Source organism: Ranitomeya variabilis, chromosome 1, assembly GCF_051348905.1.
Source record: "Ranitomeya variabilis isolate aRanVar5 chromosome 1, aRanVar5.hap1, whole genome shotgun sequence".
Lineage (NCBI taxonomy): Eukaryota > Metazoa > Chordata > Amphibia > Anura > Dendrobatidae > Ranitomeya > Ranitomeya variabilis.
Genome location: NC_135232.1, coordinates 686,200,024 through 686,216,180, shown reverse-complemented (window position 1 = coordinate 686,216,180; position 16,157 = coordinate 686,200,024).

The following is a 16,157-nucleotide window of genomic DNA, read 5'->3' as shown; positions in this document are numbered from 1 at the left end:
GGCCCTGCGCTTAGCAACCCGATGTTTACCCTGGTTACCCGGGGACCTCGGCATCGTTGGTCGCTGGAGAGCGGTCTGTGTGACAGCTCTCCAGCGATCAAACAGCGACGCTGCAGCGATCGGCATCGATGTCGCTATCGCTGCAGCGTCACTTAATGTGAAGGTACCTTTAGGAGTGTAGGTTTACAGTTCCTGTTGACTCATGTAATTACCTTTGCCAGGGAAGGTCACAGACTCGTATAAATCAATTATGCTAACCTTTCATTGTATTGCTCGATTCTATGTAAATTAGCTGACTCTATCTCATCTCTGTTAGGCCATGTGCACACGTTCAGTATTTTTCGCGTTTTTTTCGCGTTTTTTCGCTATAAAAACGTGATAAAAACGCGAAAAAAACGCTAACATATGCCTCCCATTATTTTCAGTGTATTCCGCATTTTTTGTGCAAATGTAGCCTTTTTTTCCGCGAAAAAATCGCATCGCGGAAAAAAAAGCAACATGTTCATTAAAATGCGGAATTGCAGGGGATTCCGCACACCTAGGGGTCCATTGATCTGCTTACTTCCCACACGGGGCTGTGCCCACGATGCGGGAAGTAAGCAGATTATGTGCGGTTGGTACCCAGGGTGGAGGAGAGGAGACTCTCCTCCACGCACTGGGCACCATATAAGTGGTCAAAAAATAAGAATTAAAATAAAAAATAGTCCTATACTCACCCTCTGATGGCCCCCGAAGTGTTCCCGCCTCTGTGCTGCACGCTGGCTTCGGTTCCTGTAGCTGGTGTGCGGTGAAGGACCTTGCCGAATGACGTCACTGTCCTGTGATTGGCCGAGACCGCTCACGTGACCGTGACGTCATGGAAGGCCCTGCGCGCACACATCAGCTATACGGAACGGACGCCGGTGAGGAGATCTGATGTCTGCGGGTGAGTATAAGCATTTTTTTTATTTTTTTTATTATTTTTAAACGTTCTATCTTTTACTATAGATGCTGCAAAAGCAGCATCTATAGTAACAAGTTGGTCACACTTGTCAAACGCTATGTTTGACAAGTGTGACCAACTTGTCAGTCAGTTTTCCAAGCGATGCTACAGATCGCTTGGAAAACTTTAGCATTCTGCAAGCTAATTACGCTTGCAGAATGCTAAAAAAACGCAAAAAAAACCGGAAAAAAAACGCAAAAAAAAATATGCGGATTTCTTGCAGAAAATTTCCGGTTTTCTTCAGGAAATTTCTGCAAGAAATCCGCAACGTGTGCACATACCCTTAGACACCATTAGTACTAAGGATATTATGTTTGCGGCTTGGAATCTAGCCAATCTAGCACACTCTTATTCCACCAATCATGAAGACCCAAGTCTGAATTGAGAGCTCAGGGGTATAGAAGGACTGTCCAGTGACCAAGTCTCTCTTGCTGCATGGTACCAATTTTTGATCTGCGGATCCGATTGGCAGGCCATAACCGAACATGGATTATAAGACTAAATGGACTTTAGCATCGAATGCAAGGATTCGGATGAGAGATCAAAGACTACATAAGGATGGTATCCAGCTTGGGACAATCCAGTCACCTGACTACAGAATTTGCGGTACTCAGTCAGCTTCCTAAATCTGGCATTATTCCGTTCTCGGTGGGTGCCCGCCGAAAGCGGGGTGCTGCTGGCTTGGAGTAAGTAGCCCTGGAAGCTCTGTTGAACGGATATTATAATCCCTGGTGAGCCAGTGGAAGGGTGAGAAACTGTTGCCTGTTACATTTTGTGTTTTGCTGGTTGTGTGATATATGCCATTAATTGTTTGGAGATCCCAGAAAGTCTTAATATTGTGATTCCCTCACCCTGTGTTGTATGAGTAGTGTTCCACCCACTGTTGAGGAGGTCGGGCGTTCAGTTGGGATGAGCCATGGTCCATGCTGTCTTTGTAAAGGTGGTCGGGACAGCGGACGAGAGCACCCACTGACCCCCATGTCTACACAAGAACCACTATGTAAAGTTAAAAAAAGGTTAAGAATGACGATACAATTACATATAAATAATTTGATGACATAAAACTTTATTAAGTGTAATTTCACACACAAACTTAGCATCTGTTCAACAACCCTTGAATTAAACATAGATTAGTGGGTTAAGCCCTTATGGAAACTTCAAGTAAGTTGTGATAGCAAACAGTGAGGTACCGATAAAATGTTTCACATGTGGAGTTAGCATATTTTGTATAATTCTTCAAAAATACATAGAGTTCTGAATTTTGGGGGCAAAATTTGTTAGATTGAGTGCGTTTGTTTATTCGCGACATAAGCGATTTACGTGAATAACTTCTGAACTACACATAGAGTTGATATTTTTTTGGTAAATATTGTTCAGGACATTGAGCTGGTCATTTTGAGTGCTAGTGGTCCAGGGTACCTCTTTTCAAAATGAACTTACGTACGATTGAGTGCGTTTGTTTATTCGTGACATAAGCGATTTACGTGAATAACTTCTGAACTACACATAGACTTGATATTTTTTTTGGCAAATATTGTTCAGGACATTGAGCTGGTCATTTTGAGTGCTAGTGGTCCAGGGTACCTCTTTTCAAATTGAACTTACGGACGATTGAGTGCGTTTGTTTATTCGCGACATAAGCGATTTACGTGAATAACTTCTGAACTACACATAGACTTGATATTTTTTTTGGCAAATATTGTTCAGGACATTGAGCTGGTCATTTTGAGTGCTAGTGGTCCAGGGTACCTATTTTCAAATTGAACTTACGGACGATTGAGTGCGTTTGTTTATTCGCGACATAAGCGATTTACGTGAATAACTTCTGAACTACACATAGACTTGATATTTTTTTTGGCAAATATTGTTCAGGACATTGAGCTGGTCATTTTGAGTACTAGTGGTCCAGGGTACCTCTTTTCAAATTGAACTTACGTACGATTGAGTGCGTTTGTTTATTCGCGACATAAGCGATTTACGTGAATAACTTCTGAACTACACATAGACTTGATATTTTTTTTGGCAAATATTGTTCAGGACATTGAGCTGGTCATTTTGAGTGCTAGTAGTCCAGGGTACCTATTTTCAAATTGAACTTACGGACGATTGAGTGCGTTTGTTTATTCGCGACATAAGCGATTTACGTGAACAACTTCTGAACTACACATAGACTTGATATTTTTTTTGGCAAATATTGTTCAGGACATTGAGCTGGTCATTTTGAGTGCTAGTGGTCCAGGGTACCTCTTTTAAAATTGAACTTACGGACGATTGAGTGCGTTTGTTTATTCGCGACATAAGCGATTTACGTGAATAACTTCTGAACTACACATAGACTTGATATTTTTTTTGGCAAATATTGTTCAGGACATTGAGCTGGTCATTTTGAGTGCTAGTGGTCCAGGGTACCTCTTTTAAAATTGAACTTACGGACGATTGAGTGCGTTTGTTTATTCGCGACATAAGCGATTTACGTGAATAACTTCTGAACTACACATAGACTTGATATTTTTTTTGGCAAATATTGTTCAGGACATTGAGCTGGTCATTTTGAGTGCTAGTAGTCCAGGGTACCTATTTTCAAATTGAACTTACGGACAATTGAGTGCGTTTGTTTATTCGCGACATAAGCGATTTACGTGAATAACTTCTGAACTACACATAGAGTTGATATTTTTTTTGGCAAATATTGTTCAGGACATTGAGCTGGTCATTTTGAGTGCTAGTGGTCCAGGGTACCTCTTTTCAAATTGAACTTACGGACGATTGAGTGCGTTTGTTTATTCGCGACATAAGCGATTTACGTGAATAACTTCTGAACTACACATAGATTTGATATTTTTTTGGGCAAATATTGTTCAGGACATTGAGCTGGTCATTTTGAGTGCTAGTAGTCCAGGGTACCTATTTTCAAATTGAACTTACGTGCGATTGAGTGCGTTTGTTTATTCGCGACATAAGCGATTTACTTGAATAACTTCTGAACTACACATAGAGTTGATATTTTTTTTGGCAAATTTTGTTCAGGACATTGAGCTGGTCATTTTGAGTGCTAGTAGTCCAGGGTACCTATTTTCAAATTGAAACTTACGTACGATTGAGTGCGTTTGTTTATTCGCGACATAAGCGATTTACGTGAATAACTTCTGAACTACACATAGACTTGATATTTTTTTTGGCAAATATTGTTCAGGACATTGAGCTGGTCATTTTGAGTGCTAGTGGTCCAGGGTACCTCTTTTCAAATTGAACTTACGGACGATTGAGTGCGTTTGTTTATTCGCGACATAAGCGATTTACGTGAATAACTTCTGAACTACACATAGACTTGATATTTTTTTTTGCAAATACTGTTCAGGACATTGAGCTGGTCATTTTGAGTGCTAGTGGTCCAGGGTACCTCTTTTCAAATTGAACTTACGGACGATTGAGTGCGTTTGTTTATTCGCGACATAAGCGATTTACGTGAATAACTTCTGAACTACACATAGAGTTGATATTTTTTTTGGTAAATATTGTTCAGGACATTGATATGTTCATTTTGAGTGCTAGTGGTCCAGGGTACCTCTTTTCAAATTGAACTTACGTACGATTGAGTGCGTTTGATTATGTGCGACAAAAGAGATTTATGTGAATAACTTCTGAACTACACATAGACTTGATATTTTTTTGGCAAATATTGTTCGGGACATTGAGCTGGTCATTTTGAGTGCTAGTGGTCCAGGGTACCTCTTTTCAAATTGAACTTACGGACGATTGAGTGCGTTTGTTTATTCGCGACATAAGCGATTTACGTGAATAACTTCTGAACTACACATAAACTTGATATTTTTTTGGCAAATATTGTTCAGGACATTGAGCCGGTCATTTTGAGTGCTAGTGGTCCAGGGTACCTCTTTTCAAATTGAACTTACGGACGATTGAGTGCGTTTGTTTATTCGCGACATAAGCGATTTACGTGAATAACTTCTGAACTACACATAGACTTGATATTTTTTTGGGCAAATATTGTTCAAGACATTGAGCTGGTCATTTTGAGTGCTAGTAGTCCAGGGTACCTATTTTCAAATTGAACTTACGGACGATTGAGTGCGTTTGTTTATTCGCGACATAAGTGATTTACGTGAATAACTTCTGAACTACACATAGACTTGAGATTTTTTTTGGCAAATATTGTTCAGGACATTGAGCTGGTCATTTTGAGTGCTAGTGGTCCAGGGTACCTCTTTTCAAATTGAACTTACGGACGATTGAGTGCGTTTGTTTATTCGCGACATAAGCGATTTACGTGAATAACTTCTGAACTACACATAGACTTGATATTTTTTTTGGCAAATATTGTTCAGGACATTGAGCTGGTCATTTTGAGTGCTAGTGGTCCAGGGTACCTCTTTTCAAATTGAACTTACGGACGATTGAGTGCGTTTGTTTATTCGCGACATAAGCGATTTACGTGAATAACTTCTGAACTACACATAGACTTGATATTTTTTTTGGCAAATATTGTTCAGGACATTGAGCTGGTCATTTTGAGTGCTAGTGGTCCAGGGTACCTCTTTTCAAATTGAACTTACGTACGATTGAGTGCGTTTGATTATGTGCGACAAAAGAGATTTATGTGAATAACTTCTGAACTACACATAGACTTGATATTTTTTTGGCAAATATTGTTCGGGACATTGAGCTGGTCATTTTGAGTGCTAGTGGTCCAGGGTACCTCTTTTCAAATTGAACTTACGGACGATTGAGTGCGTTTGTTTATTCGCGACATAAGCGATTTACGTGAATAACTTCTGAACTACACATAGACTTGATATTTTTTTGGCAAATATTGTTCAGGACATTGAGCCGGTCATTTTGAGTGCTAGTGGTCCAGGGTACCTCTTTTCAAATTGAACTTACGGACGATTGAGTGCGTTTGTTTATTCGCGACATAAGCGATTTACGTGAATAACTTCTGAACTACACATAGACTTGATATTTTTTTGGGCAAATATTGTTCAGGACATTGAGCTGGTCATTTTGAGTGCTAGTAGTCCAGGGTACCTATTTTCAAATTGAACTTACGGACGATTGAGTGCGTTTGTTTATTCGCGACATAAGTGATTTACGTGAATAACTTCTGAACTACACATAGACTTGAGATTTTTTTTGGCAAATATTGTTCAGGACATTGAGCTGGTCATTTTGAGTGCTAGTGGTCCAGGGTACCTCTTTTCAAATTGAACTTACGGACGATTGAGTGCGTTTGTTTATTCGCGACATAAGCGATTTACGTGAATAACTTCTGAACTACACATAGACTTGATATTTTTTTTGGCAAATATTGTTCAGGACATTGAGCTGGTCATTTTGAGTGCTAGTGGTCCAGGGTACCTCTTTTCAAATTGAACTTACGTACGATTGAGTGCGTTTGATTATGTGCGACAAAAGAGATTTATGTGAATAACTTCTGAACTACACATAGACTTGATATTTTTTTGGCAAATATTGTTCGGGACATTGAGCTGGTCATTTTGAGTGCTAGTGGTCCAGGGTACCTCTTTTCAAATTGAACTTACGGACGATTGAGTGCGTTTGTTTATTCGCGACATAAGCGATTTACGTGAATAACTTCTGAACTACACATAGACTTGATATTTTTTTTGGCAAATATTGTTCAGGACATTGAGCTGGTCATTTTGAGTGCTAGTGGTCCAGGGTACCTCTTTTCAAATTGAACTTACGGACGATTGAGTGCGTTTGTTTATTCGCGACATAAGCGATTTACGTGAATAACTTCTGAACTACACATAGACTTGATATTTTTTTTGGCAAATATTGTTCAGGACATTGAGCTGGTCATTTTGAGTGCTAGTGGTCCAGGGTACCTCTTTTCAAATTGAACTTACGGACGATTGAGTGCGTTTGTTTATTCGCGACATAAGCGATTTACGTGAATAACTTCTGAACTACACATAGACTTGATATTTCTTTTGGCAAATATTGTTCAGGACATTGAGCTGGTCATTTTGAGTGCTAGTGGTCCAGGGTACCTATTTTCAAATTGAACTTACGGACGATTGAGTGCGTTTGTTTATTCGCGACATAAGTGATTTACGTGAATAACTTCTGAACTACACATAGACTTGAGATTTTTTTTGGCAAATATTGTTCAGGACATTGAGCTGGTCATTTTGAGTGCTAGTGGTCCAGGGTACCTCTTTTCAAATTGAACTTACGGACGATTGAGTGCGTTTGTTTATTCGCGACATAAGCGATTTACGTGAATAACTTCTGAACTACACATAGACTTGATATTTTTTTTGGCAAATATTGTTCAGGACATTGAGCTGGTCATTTTGAGTGCTAGTGGTCCAGGGTACCTCTTTTCAAATTGAACTTACGGACGATTGAGTGCGTTTGTTTATTCGCGACATAAGCGATTTACGTGAATAACTTCTGAACTACACATAGACTTGATATTTTTTTGGCAAATATTGTTCAGGACATTGAGCTGGTCATTTTGAGTGCTAGTGGTCCAGGGTACCTCTTTTCAAATTGAACTTACGGACGATTGAGTGCGTTTGTTTATTCGCGACATAAGCGATTTACGTGAATAACTTCTGAACTACACATAGACTTGATATTTTTTTTGGCAAATATTGTTCAGGACATTGAGCCGGTCATTTTGAGTGCTAGTGGTCCAGGGTACCTATTTTCAAATTGAACTTACGGACGATTGAGTGCGTTTGTTTATTCGCGACATAAGTGATTTACGTGAATAACTTCTGAACTACACATAGACTTGAGATTTTTTTTGGCAAATATTGTTCAGGACATTGAGCTGGTCATTTTGAGTGCTAGTGGTCCAGGGTACCTCTTTTCAAATTGAACTTACGGACGATTGAGTGCGTTTGTTTATTCGCGACATAAGCGATTTACGTGAATAACTTCTGAACTACACATAGACTTGATATTTTTTTGGCAAATATTGTTCGGGACATTGAGCTGGTCATTTTGAGTGCTAGTGGTCCAGGGTACCTATTTTCAAATTGAACTTACGGACGATTGAGTGCGTTTGTTTATTCGCGACATAAGCGATTTACGTGAATAACTTCTGAACTACACATAGACTTGATATTTTTTTTGGCAAATATTGTTCAGGACATTGAGCTGGTCATTTTGAGTGCTAGTGGTCCAGGGTACCTCTTTTAAAATTGAACTTACGGACGATTGAGTGCGTTTGTTTATTCGCGACATAAGCGATTTACGTGAATAACTTCTGAACTACACATAGACTTGATATTTTTTTTGGCAAATATTGTTCAGGACATTGAGCTGGTCATTTTGAGTGCTAGTGGTCCAGGGTACCTCTTTTAAAATTGAACTTACGGACGATTGAGTGCGTTTGTTTATTCGCGACATAAGCGATTTACGTGAATAACTTCTGAACTACACATAGACTTGATATTTTTTTTGGCAAATATTGTTCAGGACATTGAGCTGGTCATTTTGAGTGCTAGTAGTCCAGGGTACCTATTTTCAAATTGAACTTACGGACAATTGAGTGCGTTTGTTTATTCGCGACATAAGCGATTTACGTGAATAACTTCTGAACTACACATAGAGTTGATATTTTTTTTGGCAAATATTGTTCAGGACATTGAGCTGGTCATTTTGAGTGCTAGTGGTCCAGGGTACCTCTTTTCAAATTGAACTTACGGACGATTGAGTGCGTTTGTTTATTCGCGACATAAGCGATTTACGTGAATAACTTCTGAACTACACATAGATTTGATATTTTTTTGGGCAAATATTGTTCAGGACATTGAGCTGGTCATTTTGAGTGCTAGTAGTCCAGGGTACCTATTTTCAAATTGAACTTACGTGCGATTGAGTGCGTTTGTTTATTCGCGACATAAGCGATTTACTTGAATAACTTCTGAACTACACATAGAGTTGATATTTTTTTTGGCAAATTTTGTTCAGGACATTGAGCTGGTCATTTTGAGTGCTAGTAGTCCAGGGTACCTATTTTCAAATTGAAACTTACGTACGATTGAGTGCGTTTGTTTATTCGCGACATAAGCGATTTACGTGAATAACTTCTGAACTACACATAGACTTGATATTTTTTTTGGCAAATATTGTTCAGGACATTGAGCTGGTCATTTTGAGTGCTAGTGGTCCAGGGTACCTCTTTTCAAATTGAACTTACGGACGATTGAGTGCGTTTGTTTATTCGCGACATAAGCGATTTACGTGAATAACTTCTGAACTACACATAGACTTGATATTTTTTTTTGCAAATACTGTTCAGGACATTGAGCTGGTCATTTTGAGTGCTAGTGGTCCAGGGTACCTCTTTTCAAATTGAACTTACGGACGATTGAGTGCGTTTGTTTATTCGCGACATAAGCGATTTACGTGAATAACTTCTGAACTACACATAGAGTTGATATTTTTTTTGGTAAATATTGTTCAGGACATTGATATGTTCATTTTGAGTGCTAGTGGTCCAGGGTACCTCTTTTCAAATTGAACTTACGTACGATTGAGTGCGTTTGATTATGTGCGACAAAAGAGATTTATGTGAATAACTTCTGAACTACACATAGACTTGATATTTTTTTGGCAAATATTGTTCGGGACATTGAGCTGGTCATTTTGAGTGCTAGTGGTCCAGGGTACCTCTTTTCAAATTGAACTTACGGACGATTGAGTGCGTTTGTTTATTCGCGACATAAGCGATTTACGTGAATAACTTCTGAACTACACATAAACTTGATATTTTTTTGGCAAATATTGTTCAGGACATTGAGCCGGTCATTTTGAGTGCTAGTGGTCCAGGGTACCTCTTTTCAAATTGAACTTACGGACGATTGAGTGCGTTTGTTTATTCGCGACATAAGCGATTTACGTGAATAACTTCTGAACTACACATAGACTTGATATTTTTTTGGGCAAATATTGTTCAGGACATTGAGCTGGTCATTTTGAGTGCTAGTAGTCCAGGGTACCTATTTTCAAATTGAACTTACGGACGATTGAGTGCGTTTGTTTATTCGCGACATAAGTGATTTACGTGAATAACTTCTGAACTACACATAGACTTGAGATTTTTTTTGGCAAATATTGTTCAGGACATTGAGCTGGTCATTTTGAGTGCTAGTGGTCCAGGGTACCTCTTTTCAAATTGAACTTACGGACGATTGAGTGCGTTTGTTTATTCGCGACATAAGCGATTTACGTGAATAACTTCTGAACTACACATAGACTTGATATTTTTTTTGGCAAATATTGTTCAGGACATTGAGCTGGTCATTTTGAGTGCTAGTGGTCCAGGGTACCTCTTTTCAAATTGAACTTACGGACGATTGAGTGCGTTTGTTTATTCGCGACATAAGCGATTTACGTGAATAACTTCTGAACTACACATAGACTTGATATTTTTTTTGGCAAATATTGTTCAGGACATTGAGCTGGTCATTTTGAGTGCTAGTGGTCCAGGGTACCTCTTTTCAAATTGAACTTACGTACGATTGAGTGCGTTTGATTATGTGCGACAAAAGAGATTTATGTGAATAACTTCTGAACTACACATAGACTTGATATTTTTTTGGCAAATATTGTTCGGGACATTGAGCTGGTCATTTTGAGTGCTAGTGGTCCAGGGTACCTCTTTTCAAATTGAACTTACGGACGATTGAGTGCGTTTGTTTATTCGCGACATAAGCGATTTACGTGAATAACTTCTGAACTACACATAGACTTGATATTTTTTTGGCAAATATTGTTCAGGACATTGAGCCGGTCATTTTGAGTGCTAGTGGTCCAGGGTACCTCTTTTCAAATTGAACTTACGGACGATTGAGTGCGTTTGTTTATTCGCGACATAAGCGATTTACGTGAATAACTTCTGAACTACACATAGACTTGATATTTTTTTGGGCAAATATTGTTCAGGACATTGAGCTGGTCATTTTGAGTGCTAGTAGTCCAGGGTACCTATTTTCAAATTGAACTTACGGACGATTGAGTGCGTTTGTTTATTCGCGACATAAGTGATTTACGTGAATAACTTCTGAACTACACATAGACTTGAGATTTTTTTTGGCAAATATTGTTCAGGACATTGAGCTGGTCATTTTGAGTGCTAGTGGTCCAGGGTACCTCTTTTCAAATTGAACTTACGGACGATTGAGTGCGTTTGTTTATTCGCGACATAAGCGATTTACGTGAATAACTTCTGAACTACACATAGACTTGATATTTTTTTTGGCAAATATTGTTCAGGACATTGAGCTGGTCATTTTGAGTGCTAGTGGTCCAGGGTACCTCTTTTCAAATTGAACTTACGTACGATTGAGTGCGTTTGATTATGTGCGACAAAAGAGATTTATGTGAATAACTTCTGAACTACACATAGACTTGATATTTTTTTGGCAAATATTGTTCGGGACATTGAGCTGGTCATTTTGAGTGCTAGTGGTCCAGGGTACCTCTTTTCAAATTGAACTTACGGACGATTGAGTGCGTTTGTTTATTCGCGACATAAGCGATTTACGTGAATAACTTCTGAACTACACATAGACTTGATATTTTTTTTGGCAAATATTGTTCAGGACATTGAGCTGGTCATTTTGAGTGCTAGTGGTCCAGGGTACCTCTTTTCAAATTGAACTTACGGACGATTGAGTGCGTTTGTTTATTCGCGACATAAGCGATTTACGTGAATAACTTCTGAACTACACATAGACTTGATATTTTTTTTGGCAAATATTGTTCAGGACATTGAGCTGGTCATTTTGAGTGCTAGTGGTCCAGGGTACCTCTTTTCAAATTGAACTTACGGACGATTGAGTGCGTTTGTTTATTCGCGACATAAGCGATTTACGTGAATAACTTCTGAACTACACATAGACTTGATATTTCTTTTGGCAAATATTGTTCAGGACATTGAGCTGGTCATTTTGAGTGCTAGTGGTCCAGGGTACCTATTTTCAAATTGAACTTACGGACGATTGAGTGCGTTTGTTTATTCGCGACATAAGTGATTTACGTGAATAACTTCTGAACTACACATAGACTTGAGATTTTTTTTGGCAAATATTGTTCAGGACATTGAGCTGGTCATTTTGAGTGCTAGTGGTCCAGGGTACCTCTTTTCAAATTGAACTTACGGACGATTGAGTGCGTTTGTTTATTCGCGACATAAGCGATTTACGTGAATAACTTCTGAACTACACATAGACTTGATATTTTTTTTGGCAAATATTGTTCAGGACATTGAGCTGGTCATTTTGAGTGCTAGTGGTCCAGGGTACCTCTTTTCAAATTGAACTTACGGACGATTGAGTGCGTTTGTTTATTCGCGACATAAGCGATTTACGTGAATAACTTCTGAACTACACATAGACTTGATATTTTTTTGGCAAATATTGTTCAGGACATTGAGCTGGTCATTTTGAGTGCTAGTGGTCCAGGGTACCTCTTTTCAAATTGAACTTACGGACGATTGAGTGCGTTTGTTTATTCGCGACATAAGCGATTTACGTGAATAACTTCTGAACTACACATAGACTTGATATTTTTTTTGGCAAATATTGTTCAGGACATTGAGCCGGTCATTTTGAGTGCTAGTGGTCCAGGGTACCTATTTTCAAATTGAACTTACGGACGATTGAGTGCGTTTGTTTATTCGCGACATAAGTGATTTACGTGAATAACTTCTGAACTACACATAGACTTGAGATTTTTTTTGGCAAATATTGTTCAGGACATTGAGCTGGTCATTTTGAGTGCTAGTGGTCCAGGGTACCTCTTTTCAAATTGAACTTACGGACGATTGAGTGCGTTTGTTTATTCGCGACATAAGCGATTTACGTGAATAACTTCTGAACTACACATAGACTTGATATTTTTTTGGCAAATATTGTTCGGGACATTGAGCTGGTCATTTTGAGTGCTAGTGGTCCAGGGTACCTATTTTCAAATTGAACTTACGGACGATTGAGTGCGTTTGTTTATTCGCGACATAAGCGATTTACGTGAATAACTTCTGAACTACACATAGACTTGATATTTTTTTGGCAAATATTGTTCAGGACATTGAGCTGGTCATTTTGAGTGCTAGTGGTCCAGGGTACCTCTTTTCAAATTGAACTTACGGACGATTGAGTGCGTTTGTTTATTCGCGACATAAGCGATTTACGTGAATAACTTCTGAACTACACATAGACTTGATATTTTTTTTGGCAAATATTGTTCAGGACATTGAGCCGGTCATTTTGAGTGCTAGTGGTCCAGGGTACCTATTTTCAAATTGAACTTACGGACGATTGAGTGCGTTTGTTTATTCGCGACATAAGTGATTTACGTGAATAACTTCTGAACTACACATAGACTTGAGATTTTTTTTGGCAAATATTGTTCAGGACATTGAGCTGGTCATTTTGAGTGCTAGTGGTCCAGGGTACCTCTTTTCAAATTGAACTTACGGACGATTGAGTGCGTTTGTTTATTCGCGACATAAGCGATTTACGTGAATAACTTCTGAACTACACATAGACTTGATATTTTTTTGGCAAATATTGTTCGGGACATTGAGCTGGTCATTTTGAGTGCTAGTGGTCCAGGGTACCTCTTTTCAAATTGAACTTACGGACGATTGAGTGCGTTTGATTATGTGCGACGAAAGAGATTTATGTGAATAACCCAGGACCACAAGTAGGCAAAATAAACATCTCAAAGTCCTGATCAAAATTTTACCCAAACAATATCCACTCTATGTATAATTCCCCATGCATGGAAAATCGAATAGCTAACTAATAACTAATAGCTAACTGCCATACATGAAAATCGAATAACTAACTAATATCTAATAGCTAACTGCAGACTAACTTGAATCCGGTCGCTGCTTCCTGCTTTCAGATCACTGGTCTGATGGAGGCCCCGCCCCTTCCGGTGACGACATGCCATGGCCCTCAAAAAATCAACTCCGCTCTAGAGGCTGTGTGCAGTGCGTGGTGTGTTATTCCACACCCGGTGCCGGCCGTCTGCACTGCTCAGCAAGGAGTGATGTGAGGTGAGCGCTTTCTCATCACCTGCTGCTGCTGGGGCTTCGTTCTATTGATCTCATCCAGCACGCCACAGCTGATAGAGCGGTGAGTGCCACAAGATCAGTAAAAGCCGCAGCAGGTGATGAGAAAGCGCTCACCTCACATCACTTGTTGCTGAGCAGTGCAGACGGCTGGCACCGGGTGTGGAATAACGATCTCACCGCTGGGTGCAGGCGCCGCAATCCTAATACAGGGCAGAGCAGGCGCTAATGAGTGAGGCAGGAGTCTGTTGCTGGTGAGGGGGAGGGCCCACCGGAGGATTCTCCGATCTCCCGGTGGGCCACTGACTTCTGTTACTGACTTTATAGCAGTTTCATCCTGCAGACACTAGATGGCGCTGTGGCTCCCGATGACGTCACGGCTCCTTGTAGCCTCTAGGCAGTAATAGCAGCAGGTGACGTCGCCGAGCGCAGTGGCGTGCGCCTGTAATCCCGGCCACCAAGGGAGGCTGAGTGTTGGATCGCTTTGAGTCTAGGGGTTCTAGACTGCTCTGTGCCACATCCGTTCGGGGCGCTGCACTAGGTTCCGGTATTTGTGACACTGGGGGAACTAGAACGAACCAGTGTCCTAAAGTGGGAGGAGGCCGGCCCGGGACGGCCCAAGAGACCCCATGCCGACCGACGTGTGTAGCTGCGCCTGTGATAGCACCACGTTGTAGACTAGTCTACAATGCAGGGCAGTACTGGACGACACAGCGTGACATCCACTTTTTATACACACAGAAAATAGTCATTTTACATCGGGAAATCATTATTAATGTAGAAAAAGATCCAATTTCTTAAAATTGTGATGTTTATTAGAAAATTCAATGCAAACATTCAAGACTTTGAACTTTGTACTTCGTTTTCTAATAAACATCGACATTTTAAGACGCTGCATTTTTTCTACATTTGATCCCTTGGCTTCCGTGCTACAATGCACCTAGAGTCGGAGCTGTTTTTTCTTTTGTAACCAGATCATTATTAACCCTCAGTCACATCTGCAATAATTATTATTCGGTTGCTGCTTTGAAGGTAAAAATAATGAACTATGTAAAATATGAAAATGTAAATATATATATACGGTATATATATTCCTCCTGTATTTGTACTTTCTCACTATCTCCCCAGATTCTGATATTACGTCTCCTTATCTCTCTGTGATGCCGTTACACTGAGCGCTACTGACACCTACTGGTGAAACCAATAACGTGCTTCCATCTGTTGTGCAGTACTAGGTGTTACCAGCAGAGGCCGGAAACAATCGGTACCGGAATTATCCGTGTCCGTGTGCCCCTACGTTTCTGGTGTACATCAGTGTGGCACACTTGCGGCACACGTGTGCCGCCCGTGTACCCACTGTGTACCACACGCACCGTGCTGGGTACCACACGTACCAGCATCTGGTGCTGAAGCCACGATTCATATCTTCTCTGCAGCAGCGTTTGCTGTATAGAAGATATGAATAATAGTGTTATCTACCTGTCCGCCACCCCCCCACCCCCTGTGCACCCCCACGCTGTTCTGAAAATAGTCACCCGCTCCCACGTTGGCTGTCGCTGCTTCCTGTCCTGGCCGCGCCTTCTACTGTATGCGGTCACGTGGGACCGCTCATTTACAGTCATGAATAGGCGGCTCCACCCCTATGGGAGGTGGAGCCGCCTATTCATGACTGTAATCGGCGGCCCCACGTGACCGCATACAGTAAGGTGCGGCCAGGACAGGAAGCAGCGACAGCCAACGAGGGAAGCGGGTGAGTATTTTCAGAACAGCGGGGGGGCGCACAGGGGGTGGGGGGGGCTGCGGACAGGTAGATAACACTATTATTCATATCTTCTATACAGCAAACGCTGCTGCAGAGAAGATATGAATCGTGGCTTCAGCACCATGTGGGGGGGACAGCGCTTACTGGAGCGCTGTCTCCTGCACGGCCCACGGACTGCAGACGGATAACGTCCGTGTGCGGTCCCTGTTTTACACGGACCCATTGACTTTATTGGGTCCGTGTAATCCGTGCGCTCCCACAAACACTGACATGTCTCCGTGTTTGGCACACGGAGACACGGTCCGCAAAAAATCAATGACATCTGCACA